This window comes from Ochotona curzoniae, unplaced genomic scaffold, assembly GCF_017591425.1.
Source record: "Ochotona curzoniae isolate NIBS_2020 unplaced genomic scaffold, NIBS_Ocur_1.0 contig_517, whole genome shotgun sequence".
Lineage (NCBI taxonomy): Eukaryota > Metazoa > Chordata > Mammalia > Lagomorpha > Ochotonidae > Ochotona > Ochotona curzoniae.
This window is the reverse complement of record NW_024466454.1, coordinates 3,280,549-3,300,124: the sequence shown is the minus strand read 5'-3', so window position 1 is coordinate 3,300,124 and position 19,576 is coordinate 3,280,549.

Here is a 19,576-nt window from a genome sequence, read left to right as displayed (position 1 = left end):
AAGCTAGCCCTCATGTGTTATCTCTTCTGCAGGTACACACTTAAAACATTCCTTTTCCACCATGAGTGGAAATAGCACAAGGACCTCACTGATGTCATGCTCTGGGACGTCCCCACTTCCAAAATTATGAGCTGAAGACAATTTCTTTCCTTATAAAATTGACCCAGGCTCAAGTATTTTTGCTATAACATCAGGAACCAGGTGAAGACAAAATACTGTATGACCCATCCGTTTCATTTCCATTCCTGAGTATGGTCCAGAAAGGAGCAATTCTTAAACCTTTTGCTCGCAAATTCTTCTGTATTCTTTTTTTTTTTTTTTTAAGATTTGTTCTATTTTTATTGGAAAGTCAGATTTATGGAGAGAAGGATAGACAGAGAGGAAGATCTTTCATCTGCTGGTCCACTCCCCAAATGGCCACAATGGCCAGAGCTGAGCCGATTTGAAGCCAGAAGCTAGGAGTTTCTTCTGGGTCTACCAGACAGCTGCAGGGTCCCAAGGTTTTGGGCCATCCTTGACTGTGTTCCTAAGCCCTAAGCAGGGAGCTGGATGGGAAGTGGAGCAGTTGAGACATGAACTGGCACCCATATGGGATCCTGCCAGATGCAAAGTGAGGATTTAACTATCAGACTACAGTGCTGGGCCCAATTCTTCTGTATTCTTAAGGATCCCAGAGAGATTTTGATTTGGGGAAATATTATCCATAGATATTTCCTGGATTAGGAATTATAACTCAGACATTTTAAGAATATTAGCTTTAATTCACTTCAAATTAATAACAGTCATATTACACATTGGCCGAAATAATGTTTTTCATGAATAATGGCTATATTTTTTAATACAACATAGTGAAAAGTCTCATTGTGTTCAGTTGGTGGCTTAATCCCTTTTGCCACAACAGCAGCCCTGCTCCTGTCTTTTTTATTGTGTCAGAAAATACAGGAGGAGTTCATTTTTTATTGGGAAAATGAGGACAGAATGAACTCATCAGCTAATAAAACCCACAAAATCAGTAAATATTTTTGAAGTAAAGAAATTGCTGCACTGTACCTGAACAATCCAAGGACCATGAGATTGTGTTCTCCCTTTTGTAGGTTTCTGTCCTCTTCCAAGATGAGATATCTGAGATTTTCATTTTCCTTAGCATCATTGAAGAGGGATTCATATCTTCTGATTCCATAAATAAGAAAAAAGAAAAAATTCTACATTGAAATCTAAAACACATTTAGCTTTGTGAAACTCATGAACCGACAGCACAGATTGGACTTTGCATGTACTACACTCCAGGCGGCTCACAGGTATGCACTAGACCGGTTTCCCTTGTGTCCTCCGTGTTGAGTATGGAACTGTGGCTGTTTTTCGAGAGCTTGAATCCCCGTAAGCACCAGGAAGGGGAAAGCTGCTGGTGCTGTTCACTGCAGTCTTCTGCATGCGTCACATGCAGTATGTGCTTTTGAAATGTCAGTTGACTTGTGAACAAGTAAAAACCAATTCCTAGTTAAAACTAAAGGCTCATCTCCTCGGAGACATTACAGACATTAAGTTTGTGTAGATGTTTATCAGGTTCTTAATCAGTCCCACTAGGAATGCGGGTTCTGTGCTCTTTAGAAAATTAAAACATTCTGAGCAATGGTTTGTCGGAAACTGTTAGTCCTTCATGGATTGATCAAATAACCCAATGGCCCATTCTCAAACATCCTTATTTTAGAAAACCAACTCAGAGAAGCTCGGGTTTTAACAAAGAAAATTAGATCTAATTTGGGAAGATCACCAACAGAGTATGACTTTCCAGACATTTTTGGGTCCATTGGTCTATGTGACAATAATCCTCCAAAGTGAGGGCAAAAAGTGTAGCATAGAGTCAGGAGCCGAATCATTAAGTGACATCCTAATGGCCTCCCAGGCCCACCTTTGCAGGAGCTTCACGTGCTTGCAGCTCTTAGCTATCTAGCATGGAGTCACCTCTGGCCAGCTGACGCTTTCCAATGTGTGGTTCAGATCCTGTTCCTTCAAATGTTACCCACAATAGCTGGGCTGTGAGGGCAATGGATAATCAATGTTTATAATTCCACTCACTGCCTCAAGACATGGAAGTTTAGCTTCTTGCTTTGAGATCCGTTTCTGTATTTACACTGTAGTCAGCTATATGCCTTTTTTTTAAAAGATTTATTTATTTTTATTACAAAGTCAGATATACAGAGAGCTGGAGAGATAGAGAGGAAGATCTTCCGTCTGATGATTCACTCCCCAAGTGAGCGCAACGGCTGATGCTATGCCGATCTGAAGCCAGGATCCAGGAACCTTCTCCAGGTCTCCCACATGGGTGCAGGATCCTGAAGCATTGGGCTGTCCTCGACTGCTTTCCCAGGCCACAAGCAGGGAGCTAGATGGGAAGTGGAGCTGCAGGGATAACAACTGGCGCCCATATGGGATCCCAGGGCGTCCAAGGCGAGGACTTTAGTCGCTAGGCCACGTTGCCAGGCCCTAGAAAGCTATATGTCTGTGGTCCCTGTACCAACTCCTTTCTAGGACAGGTCAGTTATTAGAAGAAACTTAGAATTCAGGAAGTGAGGAAGGAAGCTTTGATTGTTTCTCTGTCATTGTAGCTAAGGCAACGTCTCTTACACCAGTTCTGGATGGGATGGTGTCTTTTCCTATGGTCCCAGCTCTCTGTGGACAATATTCTGGATACTTCTATCAGCAATTCTTTCCTTCATCATTTGGCTCTAGGCAGGACAGATCCTTGCTCTTATTGATCTTTAAGTTGCCTTGTCACACCCTACTTGGCTTCACAATGCTTCTGCCTCCCAGGGGAATCAATCCATGTATCAAATTCTAGCTGAAAAATGAATAAAGAAGCCTTGTGCTTTGGGAATCTAGGAATAGTGAAGCCATCAGGCTGTTGGAAGAACAGATTTTCCAGGAATGCTGAGTTTCACAGGAACAGAAACTAGATCCAAGACTATCTTGCAGACCTAGCACCAGGAGTCTATTGATCTTCACTTTATTATTCTAACAGCAATAAGAGTCAGCTCTTTTCCCCGTGCTCCTATTTCCTGCCATCGACTTCCTTCTCGTGTTCTTTGTTGCATAACTTGGCTTACCCACTTTTTTGTTTGTTTTTAACAAATCACATGTCCTGTCAGGGCTTTGACAAAATCTCTTTGTATCAAAAATTTTCCATTTTAGCTTCCACTGGCAATAAGCTTCTATTACCAGTAGTTTTGTTCAAATTTCCCAGAATGAAAATCTGATTATTCAAGCCCATTTTTTTTATACTAGTTTGAGACATAGGTTGTAAAGAGTCTGAGTGTAGGATAGATCAAATACTAGGATCCAGATTAAAGACAGAAAAACACACCATTGCTTCCAAATTTTCTTTTTCTTCCTTCATCTGGGAGAAAGGGGAAGGTTAGGGGAGAAGCTGCACCCAGCCTCCTGGTTGCCCCAGGACACAAGATGAGGGACGGCCACCTCATGTCATCCCAGGGTCCCCAATGTGAGCATGCTCTGAGCGTTCCACTCATGTGGTTTTTTTTTTTTTTTTCAATTTACTTATTTTTATTGGAAAGGCAGATTTACAGAGAGGAGGAGAGACAGAGAGAAATCTGATGGTTGGAAGGGGCCACAATGGCTGGAGCTGAGCCGATCCAAAGCCAGGATCCAGGAGCTCTTCTGGGTTTTCCACATGGGTGCAGGGTCCCAGGCTTTGGGCCATCCTCGACTGCTTTCCCAGGTTACAAGCAAGGAGCTGGATGGGAAGTGGGGCTGGGGGATAAGAACCGGTGCCCATATGGTATCCTGGCGCAGGCAAGAAAGACTTTAACCACTACGCTATCATGCTGGGCCCAAGTGTTTTTTTTTTTTTTAAGATTTATTTTTATTTTTATTGGAAAGGCAGATACACAGAGAGGAGAGACAGAGAGGAAGATCTTAGGCCCGATGATTCACTCCCCAAGTGAGTACAACAGCTGATGCTATGCCAATCCAAAGCCAGGAGCCTCTTCCAGGTCTCCCATGCAGGTGCAGGGTCCCAAAGATCTGGGCCGTCCTCAACTGCTTTCCCGGGCCACAGGCAGGGAGCTGGATGGGAAGTGGGGCTGCCAGGATTAGAACCGGTGACCATATGGGATCCCAGGCGTGCAAGGTGAGGACCTTAACCATTGCGCCATTGTGCCAGGCCCAAGTGGTTATGATGTACTGAAATGCTGTTAATCTCACTGATCCAAGAAGGAGGAAATTCTTCCATGAGCCATTGTTTGACATAGTCCACCTTAGTGTCTCCATTCACCCAGATTTTTGCTGTCAACACTTGACTGGCATAGCTGAACAATTTGTTCTGCCTTCCTTCCTTCCTCTGCTGTGGTACCAAATGTACTCTGCAGGCCCCAGTCGACTGCCATGCCCTCCATGGCATCTGGCCATGCCATTCACTGCTCTGTCTTAGCTACTAAGAAGACCCACTTCGAACACATGCACTCCACGGTCAGACCACAGATCCTGCATTTCCCCCATGGTTGGAGTACTGAGTCAGGTGGTTCAGTTGGGGGATGCCCAAAAAGCCTTGTCTGAGGTGATCCCTGACCTCCTGACTCTGATGTGCTCATTCTAGTACAAGGTCTGGTTCAGTCCATCATTCACAATAACCTACACACACACTGGTGACTGCAATTGCTGGATCAATTCTGTCTCCAGCCCCATCTCTTACATAAACTGGTGGATGCTGCGGCTTAGCCCAACCCTGCTCACCACACCCTCAGTACTCACATAGTCCAGAGGGAACTGCAACCTAGTAGGAGCTACCCCCAATAATGCCCACTCGGCCTGCCCCCAACCCTGGTTCCTATGCTTGCCAGCATGTGCAGCAACTGTCCCAGTCTGTCCCACATCCCAATCAGCTCCCACACACATCAATGGATGTTGAAGCCTAGCTCAACACAACCAACCCCACTATCCAGCCCACACCCATTTCAGCAGGTGCCACCACTTGTCTAGCCAGGCTTGCCCCCAGTCCTGGTTATCATGCTCCCCAGTGAGAGTTGTAGCTCATCAAAGAGATGCCCATAGGTTCCCTACTGTGCACACTCCCAGTCCCAGATCTTGTACTCTACTGGTGGCTCTGCAGTCTAACATGACAGAACTTGTCCCCAGTCCCAGCACTTGCCAGCTGATGCTGCAGCAAAGCCCAAGCAGCCTGTACTTACTCTGATTCATGGATGTATCAGTGGATACAGTCAATGAGCCTAGGCTGGCTCTTCATCCAAATTCCAGTTCACGTGTAGGCCAATAGGTATTGTATCCCTGCCTGGCCTGGTCTGCCCCTGTTCCAGTTTTCACACTCATCAATGGGAGCAGTGGTCTAGCATGGGAGCCACCCAATCCTCCTCTGATCTTGCACACCCAACCCAGGTCTCATGTGTGCTGGTAAGTTCTGAGGCCCAATCTGCAATGTCCCCCCTCACCTTAGCATTTAGTTACAGGTGCTATGACCTGGCCAGCGTTGTATGCTCCCTGTTCCAGGTTTTGGTGGTGGGTACTGCAGCCTAGCCCAGCCTAACTATCTCCTAGTCTAACCCTAGTGTGGACTGCGTGGTATTGTAGCCTGACCTAGCCTGCCCTGTACCCTGTCCTGGTTTTCAGATCTGCCAGTGGATTTAATGAACTGGTGCAGCCTGGACTGCCCCAGACCTGACCCACTCATATGGTCATGGGACTGTAACTTGGCCTTGTCTGGGTTGCTCCCAGCCTTGGTTCTTGCACTCCCTAACAAAAGAGTTCCCCAAACTCCTCTACTGGGTCTCCTCCCAGTGGCAGATCTCGTGCACACCAGTGGGTTCTGGCCCAGATGATTTAGTCTGCCTTCTGTCTAGGGGAAACAATGGCCTTGCCCAATGAGCCCATACCCATTACAGTTACTATGGTGTGCCACAGTGCAGTCACACCTGGCCCATGCCTAGGTGCAGTTCTCTCATGGTTCAACAGGTACAGAGACCTAGCCCAGACCATCCTACACGTACCCTGGTTCTCATGAGCACCAGTGGATACTGGTCTAGCCCAGTCTGCCACACCCCAGACTCAATGCACATCCATATCAAGGGTTACTACAGGAATACCCAGTCCTGATCACCGCCCCTGTCCTGGCTGTGGTGTTCACCAGTGGCAGCATCAACCCAGCTGAGGCATCCCCTTATCTTCCCAACCAGGCCTATTCTCAACCACAGATCTTGTGTGTGCTAGTGATTCTTCTGACCCAGCTTGGCATAGCCCATCCCCCACCTTGGTCTTTGCCAACAGATGTTGCAGCCTGGTCTGTCCCTCCCTGTCCCTAATCCCAACTCTCACTGTTGGGAGCTACAACCTAGCCCTGCCCACTCTGTTCCCCTCCCTGGTTCATGCAAACTGGTAGGTGTGATATCCTAGCTTGGTATGACCTGCACTCCAGCCTGGCTCCTGTACTTGCCAGTGGGCTAAGTTTTGGCCTGACCCTGCCCAGTCCACTCACTTCCAAAACCAACCCACACACTTGCCGACATGTGGAGCTACCTTGCTTAGCCTGACCAACACCCAGACCTGAATCATGTGCTCACCAGGGGAAGCTGTGGCTTACCTGGAGTGTTCCCCAATTTCCTCTGCCATGCCCACTCACAGACCTCACATGTGCTGGTGGGTGTCCAGCATAATCCTCCCACTCTGTACCGGCCTTTGTATGAGCTGGTGGATGCTGCAGCCTGGTCTGCTCCACACCCTATTTTTGGGTGTGCCCGTGCATGCTGCATCCTATATCAGCCTGGCCTGTACCCATGAGTACTGGAGGGTTCCATGATCATGCCTAGCTCAGCCTGTCACCACCTCCAGCTCTTAAGTAAACAGGCAGAAATCACAGTGCCACAGTGGGTAGGCCCACATATCTCCCACAGAATCTGTCCCCAGGCCTGGTTCTCTTATGCGCTGGTTAGTATCATGGCCCAGCCTAACATCCTCTGTTTTGACTCTCACTGGTAGGTACTCAAATCTAGCCCTGCCTGGTAGGCCTCCAGCCCCATCTTTGGTGTGTGCCAGGGGTGGTGTTAGGCACTGATCCATGCTAACTAGCCCAGCTCAGGTATCCCACATGAGCTGGTGCATTGGTCTGACCCAGAAAGTTCCTCCAGCTTCCCCACTCCAAACTGCCTGGTCTCAGCCCCTTCGCTTACCTCCAAGTACAGAGGCCTTGTTGGTGGAAATCTCCCAAAAGTCATTCCTCACCTGCAAGATACTCCCTCAGAGGCCCTTCCTTGTACACATTCCTTTCTCCCCTTCCCTGATCAATCCACAGTCCTGGTACCTATGAGCACATGAGTTCCACAACCAGCCTTCTGAAACCCATTCTTTGGGAGGGCTGGTGTACTGGCCTGGAAGTCTGCCTGCCCACTAGTATCCCAAGCACCTGGCAGATGTGCAAGCTTAAGACCTTACCCGCTCTGCACACCTAAGATCCAGGCCCATTTAAAGTTCCCTAAGCCAGGTCAGCCAGCACATCAGACCAGCATGCTAACCCAGGGCATTTCCCTTCCCTCGCTACTCCCCGCCCAGGATTAAGCATGTGCAGGGAATTCTCAGGCTTGTTTTGCCTGCCTGGACATGAGCTCCCAGGTCTCCTGCAAGCTCACACCCCTATAACCCTGCTGGTGTCTGGAAACACATACTCTCAGGCCAGGCCCCCACAAGCCCGCTGCCTCCAGGTGGCGAGAAAGGTGGCTGCTGATCCCAGGCCCATTTTTCAGACTGTTTCTGGGACAATAATTATTCTTATGTTTTATAATGTTTGTCTTCTATGATGACTAACCTCTCTCTAATCACTTTAACTTTGTTCTTAGTTTCCTATGGCACTATAATGATTAACCAGACTCTGTTCTGTGTTGGGAATCTCACTTCTGTCCATTCTGCTTCTTACTGCTTCTTATCAATTTATTAGATGGCAGTTGTTGCTATATTGGTTATGGATTCATTTTCTTTATTCCAAAAATCTCCCTTCCCATATCAAAATGCTGTTTTATTTGGTATTTGAGCACTTGCTTCATTGAATTACTTTTTACTAAATTGTTGAGTTGTAAAATAAACATTTTGTTCTGTTCTTTAGTACTGAGTATGCTAAGTATTTTAAATATAATTTTATTTTTTAATATTTACATAGTTGAGAGAGATGTATACCTTGTGGGCCTCTGATCAGGGTGGGGAGAGTTGAGGTATGGAGGTATTCAGCTTTTTGGTTTTTTTCTCCTGTGTCTGCAGAGTGAGAAGGAGAGGGGATCAGAGTTAACCTGGGTGTGGGGGATGGCCACCAGATGATTCCTTAGACTCTCCAATGTGGGGAATTGTGCTCTGAGGGTGTTACTTGAGTAGTTTGGGTAGTTTTGAGACATTATTGGCTTTGTTATATCAGGGCTGAGAAAATCTTTTCAAGATCTATTGGCTGACCAAGTCCACCTTAGTGCAAAATAGACTCAGACTCAAATGGTCATTGCAAAGCTTGGTTAGAAGAATGGTCCAACCTGTTTTGGCTTCCATCCTCTGAGGAAGCACTTAATGTCCTTTGCTGGCCTAGATGAGCCGGTTGCCATGTCTGCTGTGTGCATCTGGGCATGCTGTCCACTGCATAGGCATCAGCAACTGAAGAGGCCCAGTCCTGATATATACAAGATTAGATCACATATCTTTGTCAGAACCCAGCCCTCTTTTTTATGTGTGCCAGCATGTGCTGCAGCTTTGCCTGGTCCATCCTACATTCCATCTGCTTCCTATGAGCACCCATGGGTGCTACGACTTATTTCAGCGCAACCTGCCCCAAAAGCAGGCCCACACTTATGCCTACATGTGCTGCCACCTTGTCTGGCCTGGTTCATCCCCAGCCCTGTTTCTTCTGCTCACCAGCAGGAGCTGTAGCCTACCAGGGAAAGGCCCACAATTCCCCTACCAGGCCTACTTTCAGCCCCAGATCTTGCACTTGCCAAGGTGTGCTGTGGCCTAGTCTGGTTGGCCTGTATCTGTTTTGGCTCTTCCACATGCCAGCAGATGTAGCAGTCTAGCCCAGCCTGGCATGCTCACATGCTGGCCCACAGGTGTTGTAGCCTTACCTGGTCTGGCTCAACGCCAACCCCAGCTCTCATGCTCACTTACGGAACCAGTGGCCTAGCAGGGGAGTCTTTGAAGTTCTCCTATCATGCCCACTCCCAGGCCTGAGTTTTGCACATGTCAGTAGGTGCTACAGCCCAGTCTGGCATCACCTGTTCCCAGTCTCTGCATTTGGCAGCAGGTGTTACAGCCTGGCTCAGCACAGCCCTCTCCCAGTCCCAGCTCTCACCAGTAGATGCTGTAGTCTAGCCCAGTTTGGCTCACTCCCAGCCCTGGCCCTCATGTGATCTGGTAGATGTTGTGACCCAACCCAGCCTAGTCTGCATCACATTCTGACTCATGCCAGTGCCAGCAGGTTCTGGGCCCTACCCTAGTCTGGCCTGTACCCAGTTCCAATCCACCCACATGCTGACAAATGCTGTAGGGTTGTCATCCCTAGACAGCTCTTGCACTCACAGTAAGAGGTAGAGTCTAGCAGGGGAGGCCTGAAAGTTCACCTACCAGGCCCATTTTCAGCCCCAGATATTGATGTGGCCAGTGGGTACTTCAGTCCATCTAGGTATGGCCCATCCTCAGTCTCAGCACTTGCCAGTGGGTACTGCATCCTGGTCTGGGCCAGCCTGCCCCTTGTTCCAGGCCCTGCTCGCAGGTGCTGCAACCTAGCCTAGCCTGCCTCCAGCCCTAGCTCTCATGTAAAACAGTGGGTGCTGCAATCCAGCCTGGCCCACACACATGCTGATGATTGCTACAGCCTTACCTGACCCAACCCATCCCCAGGCCTGTTCTCACTGTTCCCCAATGGTATAGTTAACACAGTTGGTATTAACCAGGTCTAGAATGCCCACCAGCTATTGGCTGCTTTTCTTCCAGCAATTCAACACTTGCCTATCAGGAGAGTTCTCCAAGCTCCCTTACCAGGCCCCCTCCCAGCCCCAGATCTCACACATGCTGGCTTCCTTGCTTGGCATGATCTGCCTTCAGCCCTGGCCTTTGCATGTGCTGGCAGGTGCTGCAGCCTCAACCAGTCTGGCCTCCTACCAGCCCTGGTTCCTGTGTTAGTGAGTTCCATGCTCTAACCTTGTTCAACCTATCACCACCCCCGCTCTTGTGCAAACCAGTAGGTGCTACAGTCCCATACAGGCAAGCCCACAAACCTCCTACAAAATGTGCCCCCAGATCTAGTTCTCTTGTGTTTTAGTGGGTGTTACCTCCCAGCATGACATGGTCCACCCCCTGCCCTGACACTTGCAGGTCAGTACTATGGTCAAGCTTAGCTAGGCATGCTCCCCAGTTGCAGCTTTCATGTGTGCAGGTGGGCAGCAGTTGGTGCTACTTAGCCCAACCCAAGGCTCCCATGTGAGCAGGTGCCTTAGCCTGACCCAGACATGTCCTCTGGTTTTCTACCCTCTAAGCCACCATGTCTCAGCTCCCTTGCCTATCTGCAAGTGCAGTTGCCTGGTCGGTGGAAGTCAAACAAGCTCTCAACAGCCTGCACTCCAGTATGTTCCCAGACACCCTTCCTTAGGCTCTCTGTAGCATTCTGCCTCCCACTCAACTCCATACAGTGGCATGCAGTGTGCCTGGGGCTGGGGTGACATGTCCTGGCCCTACATCCCTCACCCTGCACTGCGCAGCACTGTGCAGAGTTCCTCACATATCTTTAAAATATAAAATAGGGAACTAAATGCTTGCACAGTGGTATAGTTAACACAGAGTTAGTATTAACCAGGCCCTGAATGCCCACCAGCTATTGACTGCCTTTCTCTCAGCAACTTAACACTTGCCTAGGAACAAGCAGCTTAATATGCATTTTATAAAGCACTCCCAACCTCTATAAGTTTGTGCTGCTTGAGGAGCAGAATGCTAACTAAAGATCTCCATGGCCATCATGTTGTGAAACATGGATACTCTTGCCTGTAAATTATAAAAATCTCTAATAACAATATTTTAAACAAGAAGACAATCTCACATATCCTGTAGCTAGAGGTAGTTAGTTCCATGGCGGGTTTGGCAGTGTAACTGTGTGATAGGCTTGTCACATCATTTTGCTCTTCCCTATGTGAGAATCACAAGATAAGAATACAGCGCTTTCATAGCAGCATTCCAGGCAGCACGAACAGAAAGAGACTAAGAGGATCTTGTCTTGTGACTGTTTCTTGTTTAGAAAGGACAATCTTCTCCACAACCCTCCCCCTTTCTCTGCCAACAACCCAAGAGATTCCTCCATTCATTCTGTCACAATGGTAATATGTGCCCTTCTAAATTATTCAAAAAGGACAACTGGGATGTGATGACTGAGAGATTTTGCCTAATAAGAGATACCTAGTAACATCTGGGAATGTGTTTGGCCACTATACCCTGTCAGAAGGCAGGAAGGTGTTCCTGACATCTAGAGATGTCAGGAATCTAAGAGAACCAGCTCTGCTGGCGCCTATCTTAGACTTGTTCCATAACTGTGAGACAATAAGAAGCCACTAAGTTTGTGATTTTTCTTCTTTACAGTGGAACATTCAAGTACAGAATGACAAAGAATAACTACAGCAGGGGACACATCAGAGAGAACCGATGTAATTTGGACAATGAAAAGAAAGTCAGAATCAGAACTGGACCAAAATGGAGGCAACACACAGTTAAACATTAGTATGGTTTGAATGCTTGTGTTCCCTCCGAAATTCATGTTGAAGTTCACTCCCCTCAAAGCAACAGTATCAAGAAGTAGACTCCTTAGATCTGCATGTTAGAAACTCAGGCAGGCTTTCTATGTGTAGTCTTAAGGAGACTTTCCCCTTTGGGAAACCTCAGCATTTGCTCTTAAGGTCTTTAAATGATTAAATGAGATCCACCCACTTTATGGCAGATAATTCACCTTACTCAAACTCTACTGATATAAATGTTAATCACTCTAACACTTACTGTGGTGTTCTGACCCAACTGGGAACCATAGTATAATCAAGTTGACACAAAAATTAATCATCACAATGTACTTATACACAATTAACTCAATGAACTAAATTAGAATACATGCGTTAATTACCAACAGCTCCTGTGTTGTATTCTCAACTAGCTTTGTAAGTGTGTTAAAATCAAGATCTTCAGGTGTGCTGGTGCGTGCTACAGCCAAGTCTGGCCTGGCCCCCCTCATGTCAATATTTGCCAATGGGCACTGTAGCCTGGCCCGGCCAACCTACCCCCAGTTTCAGCTCATGCTGGTGGGTGCTGCAGCCTAGCCAAGCCCAGCCAGCACCCAGTCCTGGCCCCAGAGTGGACTGGCTGGTATTATGGCCTAATCTGGCCTTTCCTGCATCCCATCCTTGTTCTCAGATCTGCCAGTGGGTGTTATGAACTGGCCCATCCCCAGACTTGACTCACACTTATGCCAGCGGGTACCATAACCAGGTCTTGGCTGGACTTCTCTAATCCTTGGTTCTTGCATTCACCTGCGGGGACTATGGCCTGATAAAGGAGTCTCTCGAGCTCCTCTATCAGGTCACCTCCCAGTGGCAGGTCTCATGCACACCAGTGGGTCCTTGGCACAGACTGAATTAGTCCAGCTCCTGTCCTGACAGGAACAACAGCCTTGCCCAATTGGCCCACACCCATTTGGGTTCTTACTGTTGTGTTCTACAGCTGAGCCATACTTGGTCCACACCCAGATACAGCCTTTGTGTGGTTCAGCAGGTGCAGAGAGCTAGCTCAGCCCATCCTACCCTCACCCTGGCTCTCACAAGCACAAGTGGATGCTGGAGTCTAGCCCAGTCTGGCACACCAGAGATCCGGGTTACACCCATGCTGAGGGAGACTGTAGTTATATGTGGATCAGATCTCCACCACCATTCTGGCTCTAGCACTCACCAGAGGGAAAATCAACCTAGCTGAGGCATCCCTTTAGCTTCCTGACAGGGCCTGTTCTTAGCACCAGATCTTGAGTGTGCCAGTGATTTATCTGACTCAACTCAGCATAGCCCATCAGATGTCACACGTGAGAGTGGGGGTTGTGGGAAGGCAGTACAAGTTCAGTAGGGAGGCTTTCTTGCTGACTGCTCCCATTGATGAGTGTGAAAACTGGAACAGGGGCAGACCAGGCCAGGCAGGGATACAATACCTATTGGCCTACACGTGAACTGGAATTTGGATGAAGAGCCAGCCTAGGCTCATTGACTGTATCCACTGATACATCCATGAATCAGAGTAAGTACAGGCTGCTTGGGCTTTGCTGCAGCATCAGCTGGCAAGTGCTGGGACTGGGGACAAGTTCTGTCATGCTAGACTGCAGAGCCACCAGTAGAGTACAAGATCTGGGACTGGGAGTGTGCACAGTAGGGAACCTATGGGCATCTCTTTGATGAGCTACAACTCTCACTGGGGAGCATGATAACCAGGACTGGGGGCAAGCCTGGCTAGACAAGTGGTGGCACCTGCTGAAATGGGTGTGGGCTGGATAGTGGGGTTGGTTGTGTTGAGCTAGGCTTCAACATCCATTGATGTGTGTGGGAGCTGATTGGGATGTGGGACAGACTGGGACAGTTGCTGCACATGCTGGCAAGCATAGGAACCAGGGTTGGGGGCAGGCCGAGTGGGCGTTATTGGGGGTAGCTCCTACTAGGTTGCAGTTCCCTCTGGAGTATGTGAGTACTGAGGGTGTGGTGAGCAGGGTTGGGCTAAGCCGCAGCATCCACCAGTTTATGTAAGAGATGGGGCTGGAGACAGAATTGATCCAGCAATTGCAGTCACCAGTGTGTGTGTAGGTTATTGTGAATGATGGACTGAACCAGACCTTGTACTAGAATGAGCACATCAGAGTCAGGAGGTCAGGGATCACCTCAGACAAGGCTTTTTGGGCATCCCCCAACTGAACCACCTGACTCAGTACTCCAACCATGGGGGAAATGCAGGATCTGTGGTCTGACCGTGGAGTGCATGTGTTCGAAGTGGGTCTTCTTAGTAGCTAAGACAGAGCAGTGAATGGCATGGCCAGATGCCATGGAGGGCATGGCAGTCGACTGGGGCCTGCAGAGTACATTTGGTACCACAGCAGAGGAAGGAAGGAAGGCAGAACAAATTGTTCAGCTATGCCAGTCAAGTGTTGACAGCAAAAATCTGGGTGAATGGAGACACTAAGGTGGACTATGTCAAACAATGGCTCATGGAAGAATTTCCTCCTTCTTGGATCAGTGAGATTAACAGCATTTCAGTACATCAAAACCACCTGTGCAGAACTCTCAGTACTTCCTCCACATTGGAGACCCTCGGTTGATATCAGTTAACTGTTCCCCACCCCTGGATGATAAGGCAGCTGGGAGGCTGGGTGAACAGCTTCTCTCCTAATCTCCTCCAATCCCATACAGACAGGAAGAAGAAAAAAAAAAGTTTGGAAGCAATGGTCTCATTTACTTTGCCTTAATTGCTTCCCCTCCCTCCATAATCAATCATGTAAACATTATCAAAATTTTTAAAAGTTAAAAAATCAAGAGTCTCAGGCTCAGTCAGCTCCTCTACAAAACACTGCATTGCTCCTTATGTTCAGCTAGGAGGAGAGGGCGCATTAAGACTTTTCCAATTATATTTACCAAAAACATATATTTGCAGTAAATGTATGTTTACATATTTTTCTGGGAAGATATTTGTAGCTTTCACCAGATTTCCAGTGTCTAGAAGGATAAAAGAGAAGCCAAATATTGCCAAACCGCTTCAGGAGTTACAGACACCATGGAGACATAGTTAACATGAACTTTTTTTTTTAACATTTGAAGGCCAGATTTGATTTTCTGAATAAGTAACATCCTTACAGATTGCTCTGGAAGTTACTCATTACACAAAAAGAAAGTTGTCACCAAGCGTAAATAATAGATTAAATGCATGCCTCTGCACAGTCCCATAGGCCAGTCTAAAAGGAGTCTCTCAGAGGCATTTTTGGGTCATTATAATTTTACGGGTGAGCTATCTAGTTATCACATGACAAGGACAGAGACTGGCCAACAAGAAGCCTTCTAAGATCATAGAAATCAGAAAGAACACTGTCCCCTGACTTAGCATATATGATAGGAGGCTGTGACAAATGAGGGAAATGTCCAGGATGATGACACTATTGTTTGTGACACTGTCACTGTGCACACATGGCTCATATAGCTGTTAAAATTTGTGGAATTGCACTTGGTGCAGTAGCCAACTTCTGTTTGTGGCCTGGGAAAGCAGTAGAGGACAGCCCTAAGACTGAAATCCCACCCCCTTGTGAAGACCTGGACGAAGCTCCTGGCTCCTGGTTTCCGAACAGCTTAGCTCCAGCCATTGCGGCCAGTTGGGAAATGAATTAGCAGAAGGAAGATCTTCCTCTCTGACTCTTCTCCTCTCTGTATATCTGACTTTATCATAAAAATACATACATCTTAAAATAAATAAATAGTTTGTAGAACCTCCTTACAGTCAATTTTCTCATGGGCAAATTTAAAAAAAAAAAATCAACCAGAATGTGGATTCCATGATACAATGCTGTGACAAATGAGTTTAATTATATCACAAATGTATGATTCAACATCACTTAAGGAAGTGAGGGGAAAAAAGAAGCCGATACAAGTAACTTTGGAAAGTCTTGCTTTGACAGAATAAAGCTGAAGACACAAAAAAGGAATGCATATACAATAAGAGTTGGTGTGTGTTAGCATGAAACTGCTTAAAGGGGTAGAACGATTAACTAAATGAATTGTAGGTAATGAGAGCTAAGTTTACCTATCAGAAAAAGAAGTGATCAAGAAGAGAAGGCTGGGATAAAAACATTGTGCTGAATTATAAGGCCTGTATAAACACCATTAATATATATGCAGATAGACACAAACATACAGACCTGTGTGTATTACAGGGGTTATCATATTTGCCTAGTGCTGTTCACCAAGTGGGTTTCAAAGCAGTGCCACCTCAAGAGCAAATAACAAAACAAATACTCAAAGCTTGATTTCTATATACAATATCCAACTAAAGGCATAGGAATCCACCTCCAAGAACTCCCTGTAACCAAACTGGAACAATTTGAGCAACAAAATAAATACACAACAATATTGTATTTAACTCAAAGAACTAAATGTATAATCATGAGCCCACACTGATATAAATGATTACATAACTAGGTAACCACAGTAAAAGAAACAACTTTTCCTTATGGAAGATTTTTTTTTAAAATAAACTTATTTTCTAATTTTGTCTTTCAACTGACTTTTAGAATTTTTTACTTACTTATTTGAAAGGGAGAATGAATGGGCAAGAGAGCTATACTGAGAGAGAGAGAAGAATTTTCTATCTGCTAGTTCACTTCCCAATCATTGCAATGGTCACAGCTAGAAAATGCTTACTTCAGGAGCCAGGAACTCCCTCTGGGCCTCCTACTGGGTGGTCATTGCTTGCTGCCTTCCCAGGCACATCAGCAGGTAGAAGGAAGTGGAACAGCAGGGACTGAACAGTAATGCCCCCAAGGATGCTTGCAGCTCAAGTGGCTTGACATCCTGTGTCATTACACTGACCCTACTTACGGAAGAATTAAAAATAGTATTTGCAGACACTCCTGCCTCTAGGAGATACAGCTTACTTCTCTTTGAGTGTAGGCTGGACTTAGAGACTTGTATGTGTATGTGGGAAAACACACACATATACACATACAGCTTTACCATAGAGAAAACTGATATGCATTGCTTTAGCCAAGTGGCCAGGGTCCTATCCTCAGTGATTAGTCACGTTGGTAGCGTACAACCCTGATGGGTGTGATGAAAACAGCACTTCACCTTTTTGTTAATTCCTCCAAAACTCTTAACTCTGGTATGATCATGAGGAAAAAGTCATAACAATTCAAACTTAAGGACATGCACAAAATATCTGACTTTAAAACCCTTAAAGTCAGGCCTGGCACAGTAGCCTAGTGGTTGAACTCCTTGCTTTGCATGCGCCAGGATCTCATATGGGCGGCAGTTCTAATCCCAGCAGTCCTGCTTCCTATCCAGCTCCCTGATTGTGGCCTGGAAAAATGGTAGAGGACAACCCTAAGACTTGAAATCCTGCACCCGTGTGGGAGACCTGGAGGAAGTTCTGGGCTCCTGGCTTCCAAACAACTTAGCCCCAGCCATTGTGGCCACTTGGGGAGTGAATTAACAGATGGAAGACCTCCTCTGACTCTTCTCCTCTCTGAATATCTGACTTTACAATAAAAATAAAATTTAAAAATTATTAAAAAAAAAAAAACAAAAAACTCAAAGTCATGGGTACCAGAGTTGTGGCATAGCACACTAATCCTCCACCAGCATTCCATAAAGGCACTGGTTGGTGTCTTAGCTGCTCTACTTCCAATTCAACTCTCTGCTGAAGACCTGGGAAAGCAGCAGAGGATGGCCAGTCCTTGGGCCACTGTACCCACCACCAACATGGAAGACCCCAAGGAAGCTCCTGTTTTTGGCTCAGGTTCAGACTTGTAGCCATTTGGAGAGTGAACCTACAGATGGAAGATCTCTCCTCTCACTGTCTCCTCTCTGCAAATATGCCTTAGAATAAAAAAGAAATGTTTTATAAATAAAACTATCAAAGTCATGAAAAACACAGACGGAGAAAATGTGTAAGATTGGAAGAGATTTAGGAAATAAGACTAAATATGACATGGCAATATCAACCATATCTTCAAATAGCAAAAGGACATAAAGTCTGTAGTTGATTATATTGCATCAATATTAAATCCTTAGTTCTGCACCCTCATGCTATACAACACGAACATTGGGAAAACCCAGGCAAAAGGTGTAAGATGAGTCTCTAGGTCATCTTTGTAGTTTTTAGTAAACCTAACATTATTCCAAATGCAAGATTAAAAAAAAAAAAGACATAGGCTCAAAAAAGCAAATTTAGGTCATCCAATACAAGAAAAACATTCTTTGTGGTTGAGAAATTTCTCACACCACACCCTGAGCTGGCTGAACAATGCCTCAGACCCAGAACCTTTAGCTGGACTTTGCTGTTTACCCAGTAATTTTTTAAAAATTTATTTATTTATTTATTTTGGAAAGGTGGATATACAGACAGGAGGAGAGACAGAGAGGAAGACCTTCCATCTACTGGATCACTCCCCAAGTGGCTGCAACGCCCAGATCTGAGCCAATCCGAAGCCAGGAGCCAGGAGCTTCTTCCAAGTCTCCCACGCAGATGCAGGGTCCCAAAGCTTTGAGCTGTCCTCAACTGTTTCCAGGCCACAAGCAGGGAGCTGGATGGGAAGTGGGGCTGCCTGGATTAGAACTGGCGCCTATATAGGATCCTGTGGCATTCAAGTGAGGACTTTAACCGCTATGCTATTGCGCTGGGCCCTACCCAGTAACTTTTGAGCTTTGGTCCTGGGAAATGCACTGAGGGGACACACGGGCATCTTACTGGAAAAAGAATCCTCCATATCTGTAAAGTGATCCACTGGCATTCAGGCCAATCACACCAATCTCAAACAACCTCAAACACAATATGGACCAAGTCTGTCCCTGGGAACCTGTTCTTAGGGTCCAAAGTCTATTCTGGACCATCAAGCCTCAAGATGAATGTCTCCTTCTGAAGAATTCTGCCCACATCCTCCTCTGCTTCTCACCCCACTGTCTGTTCCCTCAACACTCTCTTCCCCAATGAGTGCTCCTGCAGCCAGCTAGCAACACCACATTTGCTGTCTACAATCAAGCCAATTTCTGACATGTCGCTCTTCATTTTACTCTCTAGGAAGAAGAGCACCAGTTTCTCCTGTTCTCTAAAGTGTCACCTCCCTTTCCCTCGATGTTGTCCTTTTGGAACAGCTGTGGTTCCAGGCTGGCAAAATCAGGACACAATGCTCCAGAGTTCCACCTCGGCCAGGTTTTTCAATGCAAAACTTGATTATCCTACTCCTGTATAGCTATTTTTTCTTTCATCTCTGTGTACTTTCCTGGTGCTTTTCCTTATCGCTCAGTGTTTGGAAGCCTGTGTAACCTGAATTGCCACTTTTCTTTGCAGAGCAGAACAAAGAAATACACATTCCATTTGTCTTTCAAGCATTACATCTGTTTGCTTTCTCAATTTAATTTTATACTTTCTAAGATTGAGTCTTGAACTTCAAGTTCTTCTAGCCAACATGTCTCTCACCTGGTAGCCAAAGCTTTTTTTTTTTTTTTTTTTTTGGTAGATAATATTTTTATTTGAAAAGCAGAGTTGAGAGAGGTAGAGATTGGGAGAGAGTTTCCATCTGCTGGTTTACTCCTCAAGTGGTCACAACGGCTGTAGCTGAGACAGTACAAAGCTGGGAGCCAGGAGCTTCTTCTCAGTGTCCCACAAAGTGTAGGTGTCATTCTTTACTGGTTTCCAAGGCCTTTAGCAGAGAGCTGCATCAGCACTAGACTAGCTGGGACATGAACCAGAACACATAGGATGTCAACGCAACAAGTGAAGGATTAACTCACAGAACTGGCCCTCCACAGAACTTTCTTTAAACTTC